The sequence below is a fragment of the Mus pahari genome, chromosome 10 (genome assembly GCF_900095145.1).
Source record: "Mus pahari chromosome 10, PAHARI_EIJ_v1.1, whole genome shotgun sequence".
Lineage (NCBI taxonomy): Eukaryota > Metazoa > Chordata > Mammalia > Rodentia > Muridae > Mus > Mus pahari.
In genome coordinates, this window is record NC_034599.1 from 100,277,114 (window position 1) to 100,302,250 (window position 25,137).

General features: G+C 43.4%; 1 protein-coding gene across 1 annotated transcript in view; it reads right to left on the reverse strand.

The window, feature by feature from the left end:
* Rad54l2 (RAD54 like 2) overlaps positions 1 to 21,518 on the reverse strand; it is a 434,133-nt gene extending 412,615 nt beyond the window's left edge. The window contains exon 1 of the mRNA XM_021206315.1: positions 21,306 to 21,518. The gene's annotated coding sequence lies outside the window, so the exon portion shown is untranslated. The remainder of the gene's footprint in view (positions 1 to 21,305) is intronic.
* Positions 21,519 to 25,137: the final 3,619 nt, after the last annotated feature.

Here is a 25,137-nt window from a genome sequence, read left to right on the forward strand (position 1 = left end):
TGAGATGGCTCAGTGGGTAAGAGCACCCGACTGCTCTTCCGAAGGTCCGGAGTTCAAATCCCAGCAACCACATGGTGGCTCATAACCATCCATAAAAAGATCTGACACCGTCTTCTGGAGTGTCTGAAGACAGCTACAGTGTACTTACATATAATAAATAAATAAATAAATAAATAAAAATTTTTAAAAAAGGGGCATGCCTTCCTGAAAAAAAAAGAAAAGAAAAGAAAAAAGAAAAAGAAATAGTCCTTTTTTTGGAGGCAGTTTCTCATTATGTAGCCCAGGCTGATCTCAAACTGGCAATTCTCCTGCCTCGGTGCCCCAAGTGCTAAAATTACTGAGCATCCCACCCCAGGCAAAACAATATTGAATACTGACCATCATGACTCGCACCTGTAATCTCAGCACTCAGGAGGCTGGGGCAAGGAACTGCTATTCCAATGCTAGTCTAAGCTATCCAGGAAGTTTCAGGCTCAAAAATAAATCAATAAAATTAGAAAATAATGGCAGCAAAGAAGAAATATTTTTCTGTTCCTAGTTTTCCAAAGGTTTAAACACTTTAGCCAGCATAAAGATACAGCATAAAGATACATCAAAGTACAGATCTGAAGTATTAGTTGTCTTCCCTGTTGAGTATAACAACTGCAAACACTTCCTTTCCTGACAGACTTTCATGCTCTGGGGCTTAAAAAGGTTAACCAAGTCTCCTGGTGTCCCCACACATGGACAGGCTATCCTCTGGCTAAGAGATGGGTCTATTTCTCTTACCTTGAGCCCAGCAGGAATTAGACGAGAGTCTCACTTCGGTTGTTTCTGAAAGGCTCTAGGCATGATCAGTGACATAAATAAATGGCATCCCACAAGCAGGCAGAAATTGAATTCATCAGCTTCCTTTCTTCTTTGTATAGATGTGACCCAGATCTGAGGAGTCTAAGGAGACTTATATAATTTGCCCAGATTGCAAATGTCACTATTATTTTATGCCCAAGTTTTTTCTAATCCAGGCTCTCCTTTCCTCTGAATTCATTCATATACTTGAACTTATTCTCTCCCCCGCCCCGCAATCCCCTGCTCAGGCTAGATATATAAACCTATCCAACATGCCTAAAATACTGAAGAAACGAGTGACACTGACTATAAGATTTGAAAGAAAATGGAGGCTTTGCCTAACATTAACATAATGGAGAAGAGAGACGCTATTCTTTCATACTGGCCCTGTACATTCTCTGAAGAAAAGTACTTATGCAGGATGGACAAAACCTGCTCCATACATTTTGGAAGTAAAAGGAGTTGCAGGGCCAGCAGTGATGGCTCACACCTCTAATCCCAGCACTGAGGGTGCAGAAGAAGGCAGATCTCTATATAAGATTGAAGCCAGCCTGGTCTACAGAGTGATTTCCAAGGCAACCAGAGCTGTTACACAGAGGAACCCTGTCCTGGAGAAGGTGCAACAGGAAAACACAGTTTTGAGAGAGCTGTATGTAGGTCTGGAAATAATTCGGTAGATATAAGCACCTGATGCTAAGCCCAACAATAACTTTGATCCCATCACAGAAAGAGTTAACTCTACAAATTGTCTTTCAACCCACACTAGCAGGCACACATATACACTTGTGTATGCACACATTAAATAAAGAAATAATGTGTAATTTTTTAAAAATCTTTTCAAGGAGCCATTCATTGCTGGGCATTGTGGTGTATACCATTAATCACAGTGCTCTCGGGAGGCAGACGCAGGTGGACCTCTGTGAGTTCTGGTCTACATAGTGAGTTCATCTAAATGAGACCCTGGAGGTGGCAGGGGCAGGGGTAAGAGGGGTTACCAAAGATGAAAGCATAACTTTTGCATATAGCTGCATAGAGAAAGTCATGTGAATCCTACCTCAATTCACTTAGAGAATACAGAGATAAGACCAAACTTGACTGGGCCAAATAAGAAGAATGGCATTCAAAATAGTTCACAAAAGACACCGTCAAAGAGCAAAAGTTGAATAATTTGAGAAAATATTTTAAAGAAATGGGTAGCTGGTAGCTAGGGCTAGAAATATAGCTGAGTAAGCAAAGTGCCTGCCTAACCCATATAAGGCTCTGGGTCCTGTCCTCAGCATCACATAAATCTAGGCATGTGGCACTCTCCTGCATTCTCACACTTTGAAGAGGTAAGATGATCAAAAATTCAAGGTCATCTTCAGCATCTCAGAGAGTTCAAGACCAGCCTACACTATATGAGATCCTCTCTCAGAAAATTAAAAACTAAAAAGCTTGATACTAGCTATAAACCTGGTCAAAAATCTGAGTCCCTTCCCTGGGTAGTGGGGAGGGAACATGGCTAGGGAAGTTATAGGAAAATCTACTACTGTTGTTTTGCTAAACAGACATTTATTATATTTATATGCACTGAAAAGTACTGCACTTAGGCTTTGCAGTGGGCCTTACTTATACAGAGGCCTATACTTGGCCAAAACTCAAGAAAAAGTTGAATGTTCAGCCATAAATAGAATACCTCTGTCACCCTCTCCAAAGCTCAGGGGATATCAAAGAAGATGAAACAGAAATCATTAAGAACTGGAGAAGTGTGCCTTGTTGACCTGACTTGTGCTCATGATGTCACAGTAGCTATGGCCACCTCCACAAGATGGGGCCTACCAACATTCCATCAGGGATAAGGAAGAGACCCACGAGGCCCCACCCCCACTCAGGAGCTATCAGTGGAGGCAGTTAATGGTTGCTAGGAAAGGGAAGGTCATTGTCTTCAGTAACTGAGTTATCCATGCACCACTAAGTAACCCCTAATCGAAGCTCCTGTAAGCAACCCTAAACCCAGTGGGTCACAAAAAAACAAAAGAAAATAAAACCCATGAAACTAGGAGGGAAGTTGTTAGGAAGAAGAGAGAGAATCAGCAGCAGGAGTTGGGGAGTTAGAAGAGAGGGTATGGGGTGGATATGATCAAAATGCATTCTACAAATGTGTAAACTGCCAAAGAATACATTTCAAAAAGGGAGACCTGTGGAGGACAAGTCAGTAAAGCACTTGTCACACAAGCACCAGAGACTTAGGTTTGATCCCTAGCACCCATGTAAATAAGTCAGGTGCAGCAGCACACACCTGAAAACCCAGCACGGGAGAGGTGGAAATAGGAGAATCCCCAGAGACTGACTGGCAGCTAATCTAGCCAAACATCAGGCTCCAAGTTTCATTAAGAAACTGTCTCAGGGCTGGAGAGATGGCTCAGTGGTTAAGAACACCGACTGCTCTTCCGAAGGTCCTGAGTTCAAATCCCAGCAACCACATGGTGGCTCACAACCATCTGTAATGAGATCTGATGCCCTATTCTGGTGCATCTGAAGACAGCCACAGTGTACTTAGATATAATAATAAATAAATCTTTAAAAGAAAAGAAAAGAAAAGAAAACTGTCTCAACAATTAAGATGAAAAAGCCATTGAGAGAGACACCCAGTGTCAGCCTCCAGCACAAGCACAGACAGCCCCACACACATTAACACACATGAACACATGTAACACATACATCTACACAAAGAATGAGGGTTAAGTGGCTGACAGTTATTTTAGAGAAAGAATGACAAAAAGGAAGAGCAAAAGGCTAACAATTTATTCAGTCCAAAGCCAAAGCCCTTTTTGTACAAAGATCCTGAGTCAGGCACTGGGAAGTAGACAGGTACATGCTTCAGAGATGAAAATGCAGATGTAGAACAAGAAGCAAAGAGTCTGTGTTCCCAAAGCAGAAACAATCAACAAAAATGTCATTTTGGGGCCACTAAAGCAGACAGCATCATTTTAATAAATACCAAATCACATCTAATCATAACACAAAATCATATCCTTAATAGAAAAAAGAAAAACAATACTATTGCCCCACTAGGGAATTTATAACTCAGGCTATTCCCTCTCACACTAAACACCTGCCCAAATATACTCACACTCTCATCTGGTCCCCTAGGTACCCAAAGTTACACATTCATCCTAATACAGTTAAAACATCATCTCAAAAGGCATGGTGGCACATACCTGCAATCTTAGGATTTAGGAGCCTAAGGCAAAGGGAACAAGTTTGAGTCCAGTCTAGACTATACTGCAAGACCCTATCTTATCAAAAGAGTGGGCAGAGGGCTCTTTGGTACAGTCCTTGACCTTCGAAGCCCCCAGATTCAAGCCCTAGCCCAGGATAGTAACATCTGGTTGTGAGCACTGCTACATGCCTATAATTCAAGTATGTGGGAGGCTGAGGCAAAGGGATGAGCAGCCTAGACTGCACAGACACTTCTCAAACAAAACAGCAACAACACAAAAAGAGCACACTGAACCTACTTCTGATTCATTAGTGCTCACGAGGTCAACCTCCAATCAGGAGCGACTGTATGTAGGACAACAGAGTTACAGAGTGAACTGCAGGGCGAACGACCACGCAGTGAGGAAAGGCACCACCGGCCACCATGCCTGAAGACCCAAGTTTGATTCCCCCAGAACCCAAACAGTAGAAGAAAAGAACCAAGTCTTAAGTTGTCTTTTGACCTGCACATATGCGCACATTCACACAATGTCACACAATATAACTGTTTTTTTAAAGTCAAGAGGAGAAGTGAAACACTAGACACAACTTACAAAAAACTTCCAGGCCTACTCTGGAACAAGAGGCTTAATGAGATATAATCCCTCCTCACTCAGTCAGCAGTCATTAAACACTCTGTAACCTCTTCTCAACTATACATTCTCCCAGCACTATCTAAAATAAAAATATCTATTCAAAAATTAGAAGGGGTATGAAGGATGGAGAAAAGGCAGGGTGGCAAGCTAACTGATCCTCCCACTCACCACAGCACAAAATCATGAGGATGTAACTCATGATTAGATAACGAAGAGGCGGAACAAAGGCTAAGTCAATGGTGATAGTGAACGAGTATCAGAATGCCATCTTCTGGCTTCTGTGGGCACAAAGCAAGCACATGGTGCACAAACATACATACAAGTAAACACTCACATGCATAAAGTAAAATAATTAAAAGCAGAACAATAACTTGATCCATCAACAGATTAAAACAGAACTCCATGAGCCAATCATCTCCAGAAATGACTGCCCTTTCAGATACAAAGATGTGCTAGGCAGCTCTTAATCTAATCAACTGAAGGCCAAAATTAACCATAAAGACAGGGAAAAGGCTATCAAACAGGAACCTGGACCAACCAGTCAGCCTTCCAACTAATCTGAGTTTTAAGTATTTATATACCTACCTATACTGCGTAAAACAAGAGGCAAGCTACAGTAGCCCCACAGTGAGCGATGCACCTTGCTCCCTAACAGCAAATGCAAGGTATCTCTAATACAGGTCTTAAGCCTTCCTCAGGTGAAATCTTGCTGAATGATCAACTCATAATACCAAAGTACAAACAAGAAAAAAAAAACCAGAAACGCAAATTAGGATAAGACCCTTACAATCTACTGATAACAGAGCTGTGTTAAAGGAGATAAACTACAGAACTATCTCAAAGGATGCTTAAAAAAAAAAAAAAAAAAAAAAACATAAAACTCAAAACACAGGGGGCTCAGAAAAATAGCTTAGTCACGGGAGCTTCCCTACCACAGGCAAGGCTGTAGGTTCAATCCTCACTAAATAAAAAGTAGAGGAAGTGGTGAAAAATAAAAGGTGGCAAGAGAGGGGTGGCAATGCTGTTCCCTTTTCTCTTTTGAAACAGGGTTTCTTGGTGTAATGTTGCCTCCTGGAACTCACTCTGTAGACCAGAGGTCTGCCTGCCCTGTCTCCTAGGTGCTGGGATTAAAGGTATGTGGTGCCACCCGGCTGGCTACTGTTTGTACAAACAGGATTTTAAAGATTGTACGCAAAATTAATTTGCTTAAGTATAAATTTAGCTCATTCTGGTACATGACCTTAGGCAAATTGCTTAAATCTCTGTTTTACAATCTCCTATGTAAAACAGGCATCCCCCTTCCAGATCCCTCTCTCCCTGCCTCCCTCCTGACCCATCTCCAACAGAGTTTTACACAGTCCAGGCTGACCTTGAGCTCACTTTGTAGGCAAAGATCCTAAACTACTTCTGCAGGCTCTCTCTTATCTAAGAGCTTCCTCTGCTGGGATTATAGATGTGTTTAACCACTCCCAGCTTTTACCTTCCAGGCTTCTTAGATAAAGTCATCAGCTGAGGATGTGGTTCAGTTGGTGGAGTGTTTGAGTAGCAGGCACAAAGCCTTGGGTCTGTGCCCAAACACTGCATAAGTTAGGCATGGTGCACACTCCTCTCAGACGACACTTGAGCAGGTGGAGGTATAAGGATGAGAAGTTAAAGATCAGTGAGTGAGGCGCATGTGTGCGGCACAAGTGCAAGAACCTTTACTCCAACCCCAAGTACTCATGTGAAAAGCCAGGAGAGATGGTGCACATCTGTAATCTCAGCAGTGAAATCTCAGGTGGAAAGTGTGTGTGTGTGTGGGGGGGGGGGGGGTGGAATTAAGCTAGCTGGCCAGTCAAGTCTAGCGTATCTGATCTCCAGGTTCAGTGAGAGGATCCATCCCCTAAAAAAAAAAAAAAGAAATAATGTGGAGAGTAAATAAGGAAGTTACCCCAACATCAACCTCTGGCCCATACAATGGCATGCACACACTTAAACACACACACACACACACACACACACAGAGGTGGGGGAAAAGACACTAAATAAACAAATAAATAAGAAAATGGAGAACAAATCTCCATTGTACTAGTCTATGAAGCTACTTGGCTTAGCCTTACACTATAAGGTTGTGGTATTGTAACAGAACACTCCAATCTTGCACACACAGGCCCCACGTTCAATCCCAAGATCTTCTAAATCGGAAAATTAAAAGGAACAAAAAAGTTTATTGGAGGAAATGTAGGTGAAATAAGACAGGGAACAGAATCTAAGGCCAAGACAGGGAGAGGCTGAAGCAGGAAGTGGGGCTCAAAGCCAGCTGGAGCTAAAAACAAACAAACAAAGCCATTCTTGAAAACCAGGGGTGGTCAGGCAGTGGCAGGCCCACGCCCTTAATCTCAGCACTTGGGAGGCAGAGGCAGGCAGATTTCTGCGTTCAAGGCCAGCCTGGTCTACAGAGTGAGTTCCAGGACAACCTGGGTTACACAGAGAAATCCTGTCTCAAAACAAACAAACAAACAAACAAACCCCCCCCAAAAAAAGAAAACCAGTGGATGGAGGAGGTGAGAGCTGAAAATGGTGGTTCACACCTCTAACCCCAAGAAACTAATGCAGCGGCATCAGAGGCTGAAGGCCTGGCTCAGCCATATAGGGAGTTCAAGGCTTCCTGTGCTAAATGGGACTTGGTCTCAAAAAGGCTAAGCCAGAAGGCAGCTAAAGTATCAAGCAGCATCCTTGCTTAGGTCTCTTGTAACTAGGGCAGATACAGTATCCCTATAATCTCTGGGAGTGACACCAGATTTCACATATACCTCAACTTTTAACCTCTAAAAAGTTAATACTCCTACCACAGGGCATGAGCTCTTTGGTGTCAGAGACCTGAATTAATGAATGACACCCTTTCCTGTCGCGCAGTACCCTTCTTCTCATATGTACAAACGAATAATGATACCTATAACCCCAGACTGTGAGAACTCACACAGCGCATGACCCAGCAACATAATACAAAATGCAATGTCCTAGCACAACACAATCAACTACAGGGCTGAGTCACTCAGGAAAACACACATTATGAGCTGGGCATAAGCTCACTTGGAAGTCCTGTGGAGGTGACAGCTTAGTGTACACCATGTTGGTTTTCTCATGGTAACCAATGTTCCAGTTAAGGATAACCTGTTTTTATTCCCAATTCTATGTATGATATGTTCTGTCTAATTACTAGACAAGTAAAATTTGTTTCAGGGCGCTTACCTCTAGAACAATAGCTAAGATACAGTTTTACCCAAAAGTTTCAAAATTGGCTTAAAAACGAGAGAAAAGGAATTTTTCTCAGACAAAACTAGATAAACCAATTCTACAAAGACTGAATAAAACACTGTAAGGAAAAGAAGAAATTGGAAGCATCCAGAATAATCTACACATGGGTTTCTGGAATGTATCAATTGGATCTGAAACCATTAGAACCAAAGACACCAACACGATTAGATTTAAGATATCTAAAACATAAATAATTTTTATGCCAAGCCAAGGGAAGTTTACAGAAACAGCAAGAATTAAATGCTTTGTCTACACTAAGAGTCAAGATTACTCATGACAGATTAGCAAGGTAAAGAAATAAGCATCAGTTTAGACAATTTAGAAACTGTAAATGTGAAAGAGTCACACTTTTCAATTGAATAGATTATATTGGTGGTGGTGGCTACTATTCAGGCTGGTTTCTTTTAAGGAATAACTGCCTATGTATACTTGGCAAAGTATTCTTTGAAGATCATTTAGATTATTTAGAATAATTACAAGTGAACCTGAGCTACCAGAGATTATCTTAAAATGCGAGAACAGGGTCAATAACATGACTTTCATAGTTATTTTCCACAATGCTGTGATAAAATATTGACAAAAGAAACTTAAAGGAGAGCCGGGCGGTGGTGGCACACGCCTTTAATCCCAGCACTTAGGAGGCAGAGGCAGGCGGATTTCTGAGTTCGAGGCCAGCCTGGTCTACAAAGTAAGTTCCAGAACAGCCAGGGCTATACAGAGAAACCCTGTCTCAAAAAAAAAAAAAAAAAAAAAAAAAAAAAAAAAAAAAAAAAAAAGGCACAGTGGCTGGCATACACCTTTAACCTCAATGTTTGGGAAGAAAAGTCAGAAGATCTCTGTAAATTCAAGGCCAGTAAGGTCTATACAGAAAGACCATGTCTAAATAAATAATCAAAAAAGTAAATAAATAACCTCAAAATCTTCTCTCTGCCCGCCTCTCCTCTTTCATTTACTCAGATACACACTAAAACTTAAGTACATCCAAATGTTAGATGTACTGTATATAACTAGAGCAGTATACCAAGCATAGTGGATTATGCTTATAGCTTCTATGCTCAAAAGCAGAGGCAAGCCCATCATTTCAAGTTCGAAGCCAGCCTAGTCTACAAAGTGAGGTCCAAGTCAGCCAGAACTATATAGCAAAACTGGTTTTTTGGTTTTTCTTTTTTCTTTTTTTTTTTTTAAGATTTATTTATTATATGTAAGTACTCTGTAGCTGTCTTCAGACACCCCAGAAGAGGGAGTCAGATCTCACTACAGATGGTTGTGAGTCATCATGTGGTTGCTAGGATTTGAACTTACAACCTTCAGAAGAGCAGTCGGCGTTCTTAACTGCTGAGCCATCTCTCTAGCCCGTATTTTGGTTTTTTGAGACAGGGTTTCTCTGTGTAGCCCTGGTGGTCCTGGAACTCACTCTGTAGACCAGACTGCCCTCGAACTCAAATCCACCTGCCTCTGCCTCCCAANTGCTGGGATTAAAGGCGTGTGCCACCACACCCGGCACAAAACTGGTTTCAAAAGAAAAAATTTGGACATTTTTGTACTGAAGGGTACAAAAGGGAGCCTTGATACTCCTGGGTTTAATGTCAGTCTAGTTCAGGAAACAATTTGATACTATATTTATTAAGTGCTTAAAATAAGTGACAGAACCCATCTGCACCAGAGGTCAGTGAAAGAAGCAAGAGAATCTGATGTTTAGATACTTGTTAGTGTCTAATGCAGGGCAGAACTAAATTATACAACTGATGGGAAGAGAAGGAAACACCAGGTAGGAACCAAAGCTTAGGTCTGAAAAGTGCTAAAAATACAAAGTGATAGGTTTTCTAGAATGGAAGACAAACACTAAACATCTATTATTAACTAGCAATGGCTGACACTAAAACTATACAGTGCATGCTGGCCAGAGTGACCATGGTGATGCCATGGATGGCCAGCCAACTGGTGCTGATATGAGAACATGTGCTTCGCAAGTACAGCACTGACAGAAAAAAGTAAGGGTCTTCTATCAACTGGCAGGATAGAGAAATAAAATATAGACTGTCTATAAAAAATATAATATTATTCAGGAATGAAAAGAATGAAGTGTCAGGCATCATGGTGGTTCATGCCTGTAATTCCAGCTTTGACCAACCAGTTCAGGCTACATAGGGAATATCCAGAACAACCTAACCTTAGAGTGAAGCCTTATCTCAAAAAACAATAACAAACCACAAAAGCCATCCATTGGACAATTCCATTTATATATGATAGATACTCAGACTATTCAGTGATGAGGGATGGCCTAGGAATGACACCATATACTTCATGACTGCTCATGATGGTGGAGACTAATGGAGAAGAGTAACTAACAGAGGGCACAACAACACAGTCTGACTGTGTATATCCTGGGTACTTGGTAAGGAACCTGAGGTTTGTCTTGAACAAAGACTGGCATATATGCAGCCCTTAGTACCACTTTCCTGCCTATGGCACTGACAGGCTTAATAACTATGCCATTGAGCCCTTAAGCAGCGTCCATAACTATATACACAAAATTTTCCCCTCAACCTTTTTGTTTCAGAAGGATCTCAAACAAACAAGTAGCTTCATATATATTTTCAATTTAAAAGAAAAAACACTTGAAAAAAAACAAAATAAACAACAAAAAAGGAAAAAGCCAACAAGAACCTCTGGTGGCTGCATTAAGGCAGGGAAATTAAATTAGGGAGAAAGCTGTTGTGGCCGTCCGAGCACAGTGATGAGACCTTGAACTACAATGGCAATGAGAAAGGCAAAAGCAGCATCAGAGACTAAGGAAGCAACACAGTAAGACCTCAATGGCCAGTGGAGCCCTACGATGGCAGTCATGCTCATCAGTCAGTCCATGTCCCTGGCATATATCAACGGTTCCATGGATAGTCAACAATTATCTTCCACTGTCTCTTCACAAAACCAGAATGGAGGGAATATTACTGTCATTCCATAGAAATGGAATCTAGAGGTTAAAGAGGTTAAGTGATTTGCCCAAATACACACAGATAAGGAACAGTAGAATGTAATTCTGACAGATTTCCAATTCCAAAGAACAAGCTTTTATCTGTGACCCTGGCTTCCAACTTGAACAGTAGGATGGCAACAGGATTGCTAACACTGAAATGACAAAACAACTAAAATATAGGCTGGGGTTAGAGGCTTGAGCATTCTCACTGTGTTTTGGTAGCTGGATCTTGAAGTGTGGGGGAAATTTGGGAGGATGTGTGGTGACAAGAGGATAGTCAGAGGTGAGCTGATCGGGAGTGAATAACAAGTCTACACAGAGTCACAGAGGGAAAGAGACAATGAGCCCAGAGCAGCTTTCAAGAAAGTCATCAGCAAAGGGTATGCTCAAAGGGGTCAAATCCTAGAGCAGCGCACGTACATCCGATGGGAGGCGCTGGACTGCGGAGAACGGCAGCACTTGGGGCTGGGGCTCCAGCAGCTGAAGACTGCCTGATTCTAAGTGTGTCAGAATCTGGGCTCACCGAAAACAGTTCCCATTTCTACTCATAACTAATGGTATGTTTTGAATGTTTGTGTCCCTCAACCCTCAAGGTTTTTATAGAATTGTATTATTTGTCTGTATTTATAAGTGTCTACATGAATTTTGTGCACACCTGCATGCAGGTGCCTGAAGACGTCAGAGGACATCAGTTACTCTGGAATTGGACTTACAGAGGTTGTGGACCACCTGAACCCACACCCTCTGCAAGGGTAGTAAGCACTCTTAACTGCTGAGCCTTCTCTCCAGTCCCAACCCTCATGTTTTCACACTGAATTTTTTTTTAAGATTTATTTATTATTATATGTAAGTACATGGTAGGAGTCTTCAGACACTCCAGAAGACGGTATCAGATCTCATTACAGATGGTTGTGAGCCACCATGTGGTTGCTGAGATTTGAACTCAGGACCTTCAGAAGAGCAGTCAGTGCTCTTAACCACTGAGCCATCTCTCCGGCCCTACACTGCATTTTTTAATACCTTTAAATGTATCTGGAGATGGGACATTTGGGAAGTAATTCAATCACAAATGTACAAACCTCCCTTAAACAGAGGCTTCCTGTAGAAGAAACACCAGAGGAACTGGGCAAGTCGAGACCTCAGAAGCTGCCCCACCACCTGGCCTGAGGCAAGAACAATGGGTCAGCAGCAGTTTCCAGACTTCCTCAGCAGCAGTTTCCAGACTTTTCCAGCAAAGTTCTGGAATGTCCCTTGAGATGGAGCCACTGATAGAGGTTACCTATCTCCCCCAGAATTCTAAGGTGCTTTAAATGGGCCTTAGGGTTCATTTGGACGTCTCCATCTTGGAATGGGAGAACCCAACATGCTGGACTTCTATAGAATAAAATACTCTTTGCTTTTACATACTATTTGAGTCCAGGCTATCATTCTTTAGAGAATCATGGACCCTTACATTTGGAGGCTCTTGTCCGGGATTTGCTGGAGACCCTATGACCCAAATAGTGAAGTGTTTTTTCCAACTAATAAGTCCAGGCTCCTGGTTGTCTTTTGTCTTGTCCATATCTGTGTTTCTCTTTCCAGTTTAATCTGGAGGCTGAGAGGGATAAGGCGGACTCGTGATTTTGTCACCCAGGAAGAAGCAGGAAAACTTGCTAGTTCTCATCTGGATTGTAAACTGGCTGTGGGTCCATGGGCCTCCCATTCACAGGGCGGAAGACCATCTGAGACAGCCATTCATTTTGTTTTTGTTCTCCAGGGAATGTCCTTCTGTGTCTGTCTGTGTGTTCTGTTTGTGCTTTTTGTCCTCTAGTAGAAACTTTCCAGTCACAAAGCATCCCACTGGGTGCTGAACCATTTTAAGGACTTTTGCCAAGTCCCAGAAGACTCCGGTCTGGTTGTTCATCCCCACAAATTAACCATCCTTTACAGGAGTAAATGGCCCACCTATAAAGTAGTATGGCCTGAAGAGAGACTTTCCATCTCCCCATCATTTACAAAGTAAAAGTTTAGTTTATGGGGCCTGGGTCCATATATCACTACGTGGCAATACCTGGTCAAGAAGCCCCCTGTTTGGATGAGACCATTCTGTTACAGGCCTTGCCACTCCCCACCCTTCTTTTTCTAAAGGAGAGTCAGCCTCCACCCTCTGCCATGCTCCTGCTTTGTTCCTTTCTTCCCCTTTTCTCTGTCTCCCTCCTTATGTTCCTAATTCTACCACCGTTGCCCCTGCCCAGCCAGCACAGGCAGAGGGAGGAACAGCCCCTGACTCTTGACTCTCCAGGAGTCCACCTACTGCCCAGAGGGCCAACTCTATTACAGCCTTACCCCTCTGGGCTACAGGACCCTCCAGATGCTCAGGGAGGACACTTCATGACATATGTGCCATTTGCCAATAATGATCTTTACAATTGTAAGTTGAAAAACTCCCTATTTTTAGAAAGACCATCAGCTCTCATAGGCCTTCTTGATTCAACCATGCTGACTCACCTGCCAACCTCGGATGACTGTTAGCAAGTCCAGGTCCTCTTCACAACAGAAAGGATCCTGGGAGCTGCCTGGAAATTGGATCTGGGAGCAAATGGGCTGCCCACCCAAACCCAGGCTGATATCGATGCAGTCTTCCCTTTGACTTGACCGACAGGGATGTTAACACTGCTGAAGGTAAGGAGAGGCCCTGTATTTACTGCCAAATTCTGATGGGGGCCTCCAAGAGATCGCCAGACAGCCCATAAATGTATCTAAGGTGAGATAGGTGATTCAGAGAAAGAGTGGGAGCCCCCAAGAATATCTAGAAAGACTTTTTGAAGCCTATAGGACCTACACTCCTTTTGACCCAGAAGCCAGAGAGCACCAGTCAGCTGTAAACATGGCTTTTGTATACCAAGCTGCCCCTGACATCTGATGGAAGCTTCAGCCACTGAATGGCTTTGTGGCCTGCCTCTGTTTGCCTTTGAATGGGAAGAGTTGGAGAGAGGCTTCAAGAGCACACAGGTGACCACTGAGGTCAGAAGAGGGTGTCAGATCCCTCAGCTGGAGTTGCAGGCAGTTTCCAGCATACATGTCCTGTGTCTCACAACTGCCTGCAACTCCAGCTGAGGGATCTGACACCCTCTTCTGACCTCAGTGGACACCTGCATTCATGTATACATACATTAATATGAATTTTACTTTAATTTATGTCTGAGACTGGTGGTACTGGCTTTTAATCCCAGAGCCCTTAGAAAGCAGAGGCAAGTGGATCTCTGTGAGTCTGAGGTCTGCTGACCAACATAAAGAATTCCAGGCCAGCCAGAGATACACTGTGAGACCCTGTCTCAAAAGAGACAAAATGAGTAAATAAAAATAATTTCTTAAAAAAAAATAAAAGAATCGGCTGGAGTGGTTAGGAGCACCAACTGCTCTTCCAAAGGTCCTGAGTTCAAATCCCAGCAACCACATGGTGGCTCACAACCATCCATAATGAGATCTGATTCCCCCTTCTGGAGTGTCTGAAGACAGCTACAGTGTACTTATAGATAATAAATAAATCTTTAAAAAAACAAAAAAAAAAAAATAAATTAAAAAAAATAAAAGAATCTACTTCATCTCTTTTATTTGCTTCTTTGTAAAGAGGGATATGTTTGCCTCTAGGTTATTGGGAGAAGATAAAGTAAATGCATAAAATAAATGCATAAAAATTATGGTTTCCCAGCACTTGGGAGGCAGAGGCAGGGGATTTCTGAGTTCGAGGCCTGCTTGGTCTATAGAGCAAGTTCCAGAACAGCCAAAGTTACAAAGAGAAATCCTGTCTCAAAAAGGAGAGGTGGGGCAGGGGGAAGGAAAGAGAGAGATTGTAAGACAGGAAGCATGGGTCAGCTAGTAAAGTCCCTGCGTTAAGCCTGAGAATCTGTGGCCAGCTCTAAAATCAACCCAAGCCCTTGAGTTGTCCTCTCATCTCCAAACATGTGCCATGACGTGTTTGCTTGCACACAGTAGGTAGGTAAATAGAATGTTTTTATTTTTAATAATCAAGAAGATATAGGTACAACATATTTCTGTACCTTCTAGGTAAACAAATCAGAACGCAAAGTACCTGATTAACAGAACCCATCCATTTCACTACTGGGCTGAGCAGTGGGACCATCAGTACCAAACCCTCCGAACCCAGTCCCCTAGGAAAGCTTAGTGAAGCAATCTTCTCTCCCAAGTAAAGCGGCTATCAGTCTATCAGGGCCTCCAAAACGTCCACCAGAGCTAGCAGAAGTCACAGCACCTACTACTGAGTTCATTTCCCATTCACGAATAGGTGGCAGCTTGGCTACAGCTGCTTGGACATGGTGGGACAAACTGAATAGTCACTTTCTACACACACACACACACACACACACACACACACACACACGAGGCAAAATGCCTACAGCAATAAACAGCCCTGGAAGATCTAGACAGCATCGAGGAAGAACTGCTACATTTGCTCCCGTAGACATGTAAGATCCAAAAGAGCAAGGAACAGTTCCCAGACTCAAACCCATGAACAGTCAGGTTTGGTAGCACATGCCAGTATTCCCAACACTTGGAAGACTGAGGCAGAACATTGCAAGCTCAAATCAAGCCTGCGCTACACAGCAAGACCCTGTATTAAAGAAACAGATATGGAATAAACACTGTTTTCACAGCAAGTAAGGCTGTTCAGTAACCTAGAACATGAGAGCAGAGACTTTGCTTCAGTGTCAGGGCAGGTCACGTGACCGCGGTCAGGCCCTTCATCATCACTAGTACACCAAGTGACTTCAAATCACTTATAAGCACAGGTCATTTAATTGCTCACTCAACAGACTTTGCCAAGCAGCTTCTCTGTGCCAGTAATGGTAAGGTCCTATGATATAAAGATTAAAAAAACAAAACTGAGTGTTATGATACTCATGTAACCCCAGCACTGAAAGACTGAGGGAAGAGAATCACAAGTTCCCTACAAGTTCTTCACTGACCTCCATGTGTGGGTACACACATAAGCACATACACAGTACATACATGCATACATACATGCATAAATAAACATTTTTTTTTTTTTTTTGGTTTTTCGAGACAGGGTTTCTCTGTATAGCCCTGGCTGTCCTGGAACTCACTTTGTAGACCAGGCTGGCCTCGAACTCAGAAATCCGCCTGCCTCTGCCTCCCGAGTGCTGGGATTAAAGGCATGAGCCACCACGCCCGGCAATAAACATTTTTTAAAAGGGAATACATTTAAAATTCCATCCTTGGGCTAGAGAGATCAGAGGTTAAGACCACCTGCTGCTCCTGCAGAGGACCCAGGTTTGATTCCCAGTACCCATACCAGGTGGCTTACAACCACCTGTAATTCCACTTCCAGTGGATCTGATACCCTCTTCTGGCCTCTGAGGGCACCAGGTATAAATGCAATACACACACATATATACAAATATACACATATATACATAAAATTTTAAAACATATTAAATCTCTTTTTCAAGTCCTATCTCTGTGTAGTGTGAAATAGGTGGCAGCTCCAAAGCAGTTGTCTCGACCTGGTGGGACAAACTGAAACCTCACTTTTTACACATGAGGTTTAATTTTTGTAGTTATGGAAAACATGCAAAAATACCAAAACTGAACAGTTCAGTGTGATTGCTAGAAATACCCGCAAACTGCAATGCATACTCAAGGGAGAGATAGCCATCCAAAGAAAGCTTTCATTAGGAACAGATGTAGGGGAAAAAAATAACAAATCAAAACAAAAACAAGGCTGGGGATGAAGCTCAATGGTAGAACACTTGTCCTCCACACAGAGAGCCTGAGTTCAATCCCTTGGGAAGGTTGGGGTATATGCAGGGAGAGAAGATGTCTGAATTCTTGACTCAAGCCTTAAAGTTGGCCACACACTTTTTAAAAAGCTCTGTGGTATTTAGAGTTCTCTACAACATAAAAAAATTTTAGCATTTGTACAATATTAGACCAATGGTATAAATAACATCATAATCACAAAATTCAAATTCAAATTCCCCAATAAAGTCTGGTCAAATAATCTTACTTTCTGAATATGGTAACAAGACAAGATTGTCAGTCAGTCTCGAAACAACTTTATTATAACTTGGCCTCAACTATCAGGGTAATTACAGTAAAAGAGAAACTAAAAGATATGAGAGGCCAAGTTGAATATATATATATATATATATATATATATATATATATATTTCCAGTTAAGAGTAAATGTTTTACTGGCTTGGAAATCCTGTGATCATCTGGCATGCCTGATTCAACATAATATATATATATATATATATATAAAATCACTTGCAAATGAAGGAATGATTCCACTAAGGTAAGACTGCAAAGGATTTGGGGGGGTCACTTATTTCAAATCACTCTGTTCATTCCTTAATTTTCCCCTTGAATATTAATGGAATTTTGAAAACTGAGTCAGGAAAAACTGAGCTGGGCAGTGGTGTCACCCACATTTAGTCCCAGCACTTGGAGGCAGAGGCATCCCAGGAATAGTCAGGGCTACACAAAGAAGCCATCTCAAAAGACAGACAGAAAAACAAACAAGCCGGGCGTGGTGGCGCACGCCTTTAATCCCAGCACTTGGGAGGCAGAGGCAGGCAATTTCTGAGTTCTAGGCCAGCCTGGTCTACAAAGTGAGTTCCAGGACAGCCAGGGCTATGCAGAGAAACCCTGTCTCGGAAAAAAAAGAAAAAAAAAAAAAAAAAGAAAAACAAACAAATCTGAATAATTGACTAACAAAGCCTGTAACCTTTGGCCCATCAAGGGCAGGGCAGGTCAGCAGGTCTAAGGGCTGGGGAGATGGCTCAGTGGTTAAGAGTACATACTGTTCTTGCAGAGGACCCAAGTCAGAGTTCCAGCACCCACATCAGGTACCTCACAATTGCCTATAATTCCAGTTCCATATGATCTGATACCCCTCTGTCCTTCTCCTATACACACACACACACACACACACACACACACACAATGGCTATTATGTATGTTAAAACAAAACTACAAAACCCATGTCTGAACAGAGTGCTAAATTTTTTTTTAAGATTTATTTATTTATTATATGTAAGTACACTGTAGCTGTCTTCAGACACTCCAGAAGAGGGCATCAGATCTTGTTATGGATGGTTGTGAGCCACCATGTGGTTGCTGGGATTTGAACTCTGGTCCTTCGGAAGAGCAGTCCGGTGCTCTTACCCACTGAGCCATCTCACCAGCCCCAGAGTGCTAAATTTTAAGTTTAGCATGCCAAGAGGTTTCCTTTTGGCTTCTCCAAAGAAATTGCCAGGGGAAAAAAACTAGAAGTGCTAATGACCTTGAGCTCTGTGTGCTCCTACTTGCCAGTACTAGAAAAAGACAGTCTCACCCATTGCTCCCGCCTGAGCACCAGCAGATGCACATTGCACAGCTTGCCTTCATCCGACCAGATAACCTCATTGCTACACAACACCTAGCTACATTTTACTATCTTTACTTAGAATAGCAGCTCCGGAGTCCAGGTGCAGAGGCTGACACCTACAATTGAGCATTCAAGAAGCTGAAGTAGTGAAATGCTGCAAGTTCAAAGCTAGTGTAGGCATAAGATCACCAGTTTATGCATAAAAGGCTTGCAGAGTACAAATTTGCAACCACAACAATGGAAGGCTGAGGAGGAGGAGTTCAAGGCCAGGCTGGAGTCTGGACAACATAGTGACTTCTACAACAACATGAGCTACAGTTTGAGATCCTGTCTCAAAAAACAAATACAGAGCTGGGCACTGCAGCAAATGCCTTTAAGTCCAGCACTTGAAGGCAGAGGCAGGTAGATTTCTGTGAACTTGAGGCCACCTTGTTATACATAGCAGATCCCAAGCCCATCTCAAAAAGGAGTTTTAAAAAGAATGACAGGCTGGATGGATGGTGTAGCAGTTAGGAGGACTGCTCTAAGGGGACCTGAACCCACTTCACAACTCACAACTGCCACAACTCTAGCTCCCGGAAGATCAACACCTCTAGCCTCCACACACAGCCTCATATACATACATGTCTATACCCACATGTGTGCAAACTTAAAATAATAATGGTAATAAAATCTTTTTTTTTTTTTAAGACAGGGTTTCTTTATGTAACAAACTGTTCTGGCTGTTTGGGAACTCACTTTGTGGACTAGACTGGCCTCAAATTCACAGAGATTGTGGGGCAGTGGTGGCACATGCCTTTAGTCCCAGCACTCAGGAGGCAGAGACAGGTGGATTTCTGAGTTCAAGGCCAGTCTGGTCTACAGAGTGAGTTCTAGGACAGCCAGGGCTACACAGAGAAATCCTGTCTCGGAAAACAAAACAAAACAACAAAAACAAAAATTCACAGAGATCCACCTACCTCTGCCTCCAGAGTGCTAGACAAAAGAGGTGTACCACCATGGGCTGGCAATTAATAATTTAAGAAATTATTCTTAAATTTAAGGGAAAAAAATCCCTAGAATTAGAACTATCAGTACAGGACTGGAGAGCTGGCTCACCAGTAAAGAGGACTGACTGCTCTTCCAGAGGTTCTGAGTTCAATTCCCAGCAGCCACATGGTGGCTCACAACCATCACAACACCCTCTTTTTGTGTGTCTGAAGACAGCTACAGTGCACTCATATAAATAAATTAATCTTAGAAGAAGGAGGAGGAGGAGGAGGAGAACAACAACAATCAGTACAGGCACACAAAGAACTACTTCGTTCACTTCTCACTTGACAATACTAGCTTGCAACTGTAATATATCCTATACACTTAAGATAATTCAGATGGTGCACTGATCCTGATATGGCTCTCTCTGTTCATATAGCTTTCCCTTTAATATATATAAATAACCAACTTCTGCCTGAGAAGTGCATACAGAGTCTGGTGTGCAGCTATAAGACTCCGAGCTGGAGTTTACACACTGCCACTAGAACAGAAGCACTGAACACAGATAATATTTGTAGTGAAGATAAAATTCTGTGAGAGCAAGGATGCCGAAATGATAACGACAAAGATTTAGCAGATTCAATGTAATCACTTCATGGCAGTAAGAGATAATGAAACTTCATAAATTTAGGGGTCTAAAGAGCTTTGAGTAGCAAAAATTGTAAGATTTTTTTCACATCCTCCTCTATAGTTGCATATATTAAAATGTACAAAAAAACAAGTTAGTGAAACCTTTTACATTAGTTTGTGCTTAGAAGAATTGTACTGAAAGCTCCAAGAATTACAACATACTATGGGGTCTAAGTTTGTGGATCATTACAAACAATAGCCACAGTGCTAAAAACAAAATATGAGTCACAATTCAAAAAAGAGGGAAAAGGGGGAAAAATGAACAGAGAAAAGCTTTAAAGTCAAATACCATTAAGAAATCCCTTACTTAAATGACTGCTGGCGACAGCCACCACACTGACTCTGGAGTAAGAAGGAAAGGTCCACACTGTCCTCTCCTGTAGAACAAATTCATTAAGCCCCCCCCCCCATCCCCATTCCAGCTTCAAAGTCCAGGCAGCAACAGTCAGCCACATCCGCCAGCAAGAGCAGTAATCTAACAGATCTGAGTCACACACTCCCCCGCAGTAAGAGGTCATTCTCTAGCAGGAAGCCCACTCTGCAAAGTGCTCTTGTTCTACTCCCAGACAGCCACCATGACCCACATAAAGCCAATTCTTCGACCCCAGAAGCTGCCGGCCATCTTCTCCCTCCCTCCCCAGCTCGCATCGGCCTTTTCCTAACCCAAGGCAGCTGAACACTACTCCTGTGACAAGTTTCCTACCTGAGAACCACTCTTAACTCGGATACAGCTTAGCTGTGAAGGATCCATCTCAACTCAACTCTTTTGTGCCCAACTAAGCTCGTGCCTTTCCAGGAACTACTCACCAATTACCTCAGAGAAGCTAAACTCTCCATGCCTCTTCTCCCCAAATCCGACTCAGCCTAACAAATTCTCAGACGGCCCGAGGGAGTACAGAGACCCACACCTATGTCCTTTAGGGATCAAGCCACAGGGGCCCCTAAAATTCGAACCACGATCCCTCTCCCTCAAACCACGGCACGGTACGGTCAGCTTCTAGGGTGCCGGTGTTATAATATATAACATCAAGAGCGCATAGCCACTGTAGTTAAGTCTCTAATTACGACTGCCTTCCTTGACAACGAAATCCCCAAATATCAAGCCACTCAAGTCCCGGGTGGATGCCAAGACCCCCTCCAAGCCTCCAGTCACTGGAGTGTCTCAGGTCGGACGCAGCTCCCCCCAAGGCCCAAGCCGCCGGGAGTAGCTTGCTACCCCAGGCTGCTGCACGCCGGGGACTCTGGCCGCGTCCCCATTGTTGCGGGTCCCAGCGGCCCCGGCAGGGAGTAAGGGGACCGCTGGGGCTCTCACCTCCCGTGCCACGGATCCGGGCCGCACCGGACCGGGCTGGGCCGTAGGACCTCGCGTTCTGCCGCACCCTCTTGGACGGTGTCTGCGGCGGCGGGAGCCGGAGAAGCGGCTGAGGCGGGAAGCAGCCAGCCAGGCCCGGGCGCCGCAGGCTGGCTCTGGCCGAGGGTCGGTCTTCTCCGGCGGCGGCGCTCTCAGCCTCCGCTCGCGGTCCGCGCCAGAAAGCTTCCCCCTCCCGGCCCTCTCACCCGGCCACCCGGGCGGGAACACAAGCCACCCGCAGCAAAGTTCCGCTGTGAGTCCTGTTGTTCTTTCCCAGGGAGAGAGACACTAAACGGCGGCGATTCTTGTGTGAGCAAGGACCTTTTCATGAATAAGTGAGACCAAAATATAAAATAAAATAAAATATAAAACAAAACAAAATCGAAAACAAAAACAATCCCCCAAGAGCCTGCCTGGAACTGGTAGAGTCAACTGAATGGATTTTACTAACTACCAAAAATACACACTAATCAGTACAAATGAGCCTGAGCTCCTACACTCCACAATTTGGAATAACGTCAAAACATACCGGGAACGAGATCGTGCGGATATGAGGTGTAAATTCGTTGCGGGTGCTGTTGATAGTCAATGCTACTACAGCTGTAGCCTCGAACAAAAGTTGTTCTTCCTTGAATTGATGCATGCCATTGTAATTCTCGCTCTTTCTCAGGTCATCCCTACCTGTCCGCAGTTCCTGTTGACTGCAGCTGTCTTCAGAATTATCTAGAAGACTAGCAGAGGCGGTGGCCGAGTTGGGGGAGGGGGTACTGGGGAGGGGGAAATCATTGACAATCAAACGCAGGTTGAGGTTACAGGATTTTTCTCCCTGAAGTTGGAGATTGTTATGCTCCACTTTCTTATGAGCTGTATTGTTGTCTCTTTCCACTACATTCCCTTGGCTCCCCCCCCCCCGCAAGCCCTCCCCCGCCAAAGTGAATATGGGTGAAAGATGAAAATATTGGGTAAGTGGGTCTGGGTTTGTTTGTTTTTTTTAAGGTTTTTTTGGTTAGGTTCGTTATTGGTTTTTGTTGTTGTTGTTGTTTTGGTTTGGTTTTTCGAGACAGGGTTTCTCTGTGTAGCCCTGGCTGTCCTGGAACTCACGTAAACCAGGCTGGCCTCTGACTCAGAAATCTGCCTGCCTCTGCCTCCCAACCGCTGGAATTAAAGGCAATTCGCCACAACTGCCCAGCTTTAAGTTTTTTTTTTTAAGTTTAATGAAATTAAGAGTATAAAAATTCCCTTCTCAAGCCAATCTCTCTGATATGTTCACAACTTCACATATCAGAATAAATTAGGTTATCAAGGTACAAGTGTGCTTTCCCAAACTACCATTTGGGAATTTAGATATACTGTAGATACTTCCCGCCCACCCCCCAAAAAAGTAATCTAAATATTTTTTTTTCGAGGCAGGGTTTCTCTGTCCTGGAACTCGCTTTGTAGACCAGGCTGGCCTCGAACTGAGATATCCACCTGCCTCTGCCTCCCGAGTGCTGGGATTAAAAGCGTGCGCCACCACACCCAACACTAAATATATTCTTAAATTTCTATTCTCACTCATCTGCTTGCCTTCTGAGACTCGATACTCTTCTCGATTGTCTCCAGCAACTCTTCTGAAAGACTCTGAGTATCAGTCATTTGCACCTGAAGTTTTTAATCACTGTGCTATACACATAAATTTCCATTTAGATTATCTTTCTGGACATTACAAATGGGTTCTGATATCTACAGTCATTCTAGTGTTTCTTGAAAAGCAGGACAGTGGGTTACAGAGCAGCATGCTCTGTATCTAGCAGGTCTTTGCTGTTGTAAGAACAACTTAATCCTAGGCTGTAAATGGACAAAGCATGCCTCAAACCTGGTCTACTTCCTTTTGCAGTTCTTCATCTTCTCCAATGTCCTCCTGGTAGGGAATCCCTTGAGTAAAAGAGAAAGTAAATTTGGCTTTAAGAGTTGAAGAGAGCCGGGCATGGTGGCGCACGCCTTTAATCCCAGCACTCGGGAGGCAGAGGCAGGTGGATATCTCAGTTCGAGGCCAGCCTGGTCTACAGAGTGAGTTCCAGGACAGTCGGGGCTACACAGAGAAACCCTGTCTCAAAAAACTTAAAGAAAGAAAGAAAGAAAGAAAGAAAGAAAGAAAGAAAGAAATAAAGAAAGAAAGAAAGAAAGAAAGAAAAACAAGAGTTGAAGAGGTGGTGTATTAGTCAGGGTTCTCTAGAACATATAGAATGTCTCTATATAGTCAGGGAATTTTGTTGTTGTTGTTGCTGTTTTTTGAGACAGGGTTTCTCTGTGTAGCCCCGGCTGTCCTGGAACTCACTCTGTAGACCAAGCTGGCCTCAAACTCAGAAATCCGCCTGTCTCTGCCTCCTGAGTGCTGGGATTAAAGGCGTGCACCACCATACCCAGCTAGTCAGGGAATTTATTGTGATGATTTACAGTCTGTAGTCCAATTAACCCAACAATGGGCAGCTGTGGATGGGAAGTCCAAGAATCTAGAAGTTGCACAGTCCCACAAGGCTAGTTGTTTCAGCTTGTCTTTTGTAGAAGTAGGTTCCAACAGATGTGCTGGCAAGTAAGTGCAAGCAGTCAATGAAGAATCTTCTTTCTTCCAATGTCCTTATGTAGGCCTCCAGCAGAAAGTGTGGCCCAGATTAGAGGTGTGTACCACCAGACCTGAATCTTGGGCTTGCTTTGTCCTAGGTTGACCTGGAACCCACAGGTCTCCTTGCCTCATTCTCCTGGGATTAAAAGCAAGTTCTACCTTGCCTGGGCCTAAGCTTTTCATGGCCACTATACCTCAAGATCTCCATGTCTAGATCCAGGTCAGAAACTTGTGTCTTCAGCCTTAAGATCTGGATCACAGGTGAGCCCCAATTCTGGATTGTAGTTCATTCCAGATAAAGTCAAGTTGACAATCAGGAATAGCCACCCCAGGTGGCCAGGCAGTGGTGGTGCATGCCTTTAATCCCAGCACTCCGGAGGCAGAGGCAAACAGATCTCTTGTGAGTTGAGACCAGCCTGGTGTACAAATGGAGTTCCAGGACAGCTGGAGCTGCTACACAGAGAAACCTTATTCAAAAAAAGAAAAAAAAATGAAAAGCTTCAAAACCTTACCATGATACACGCTTGAACCCCAAGCACTCGGGAGAATGAGGTGGGAGGATTGTCACAGAGCCTGGGCTTCTTTCATTTTCTTTCTTTCTTTCTTTCTTTCTTTCTTTCTTTCTTTCTTTCTTTTTTTCTTTCTTTCTTTCCTTTTTTTTTTTGGGGGGGGGTGTTTGAGACAGGGTTTCAATGTATAGCCCTGGCTGTCCTGGAACTCACTTTGTAGACCAGGCTGGCCTCAAACCCAGAAATCCTCCTGCCTCTGCCACCACGCCCGGCTCTTTCTTCTCTCTCTCTCTCTTTCTCTCTCTCTTTCCTTTTTTCTTTTTTCTTCTTTTCTGTAGTGTGTGTGGGTGTTTTTTTTTTTGTCTAAACCCACACGGTATTTATTGCAGACACAAATACATAACCTCAATATGAGGGTCTAACTAAAGCAAGCACTTCCCAGACCATGGCTACACGCATGTGGATCGAGTGAATGGACATTTTTGTATTTCCTCTGCTCTTCAGCTTGTACAACCCATAGGCCACAATTGCTGCAAAGCCTGCCATTCCAGTGGGGACAAACAGTGTCTCCTTAGCTTTCCGAATAAACTTAGACCCCTGACCTTCATCGTCTGAGAGAAAAAGGTCTGTGTTGATTGACATTGTGATCTCTCTCTCTCTCTCTCTCTCTCTCTCTCTCTCT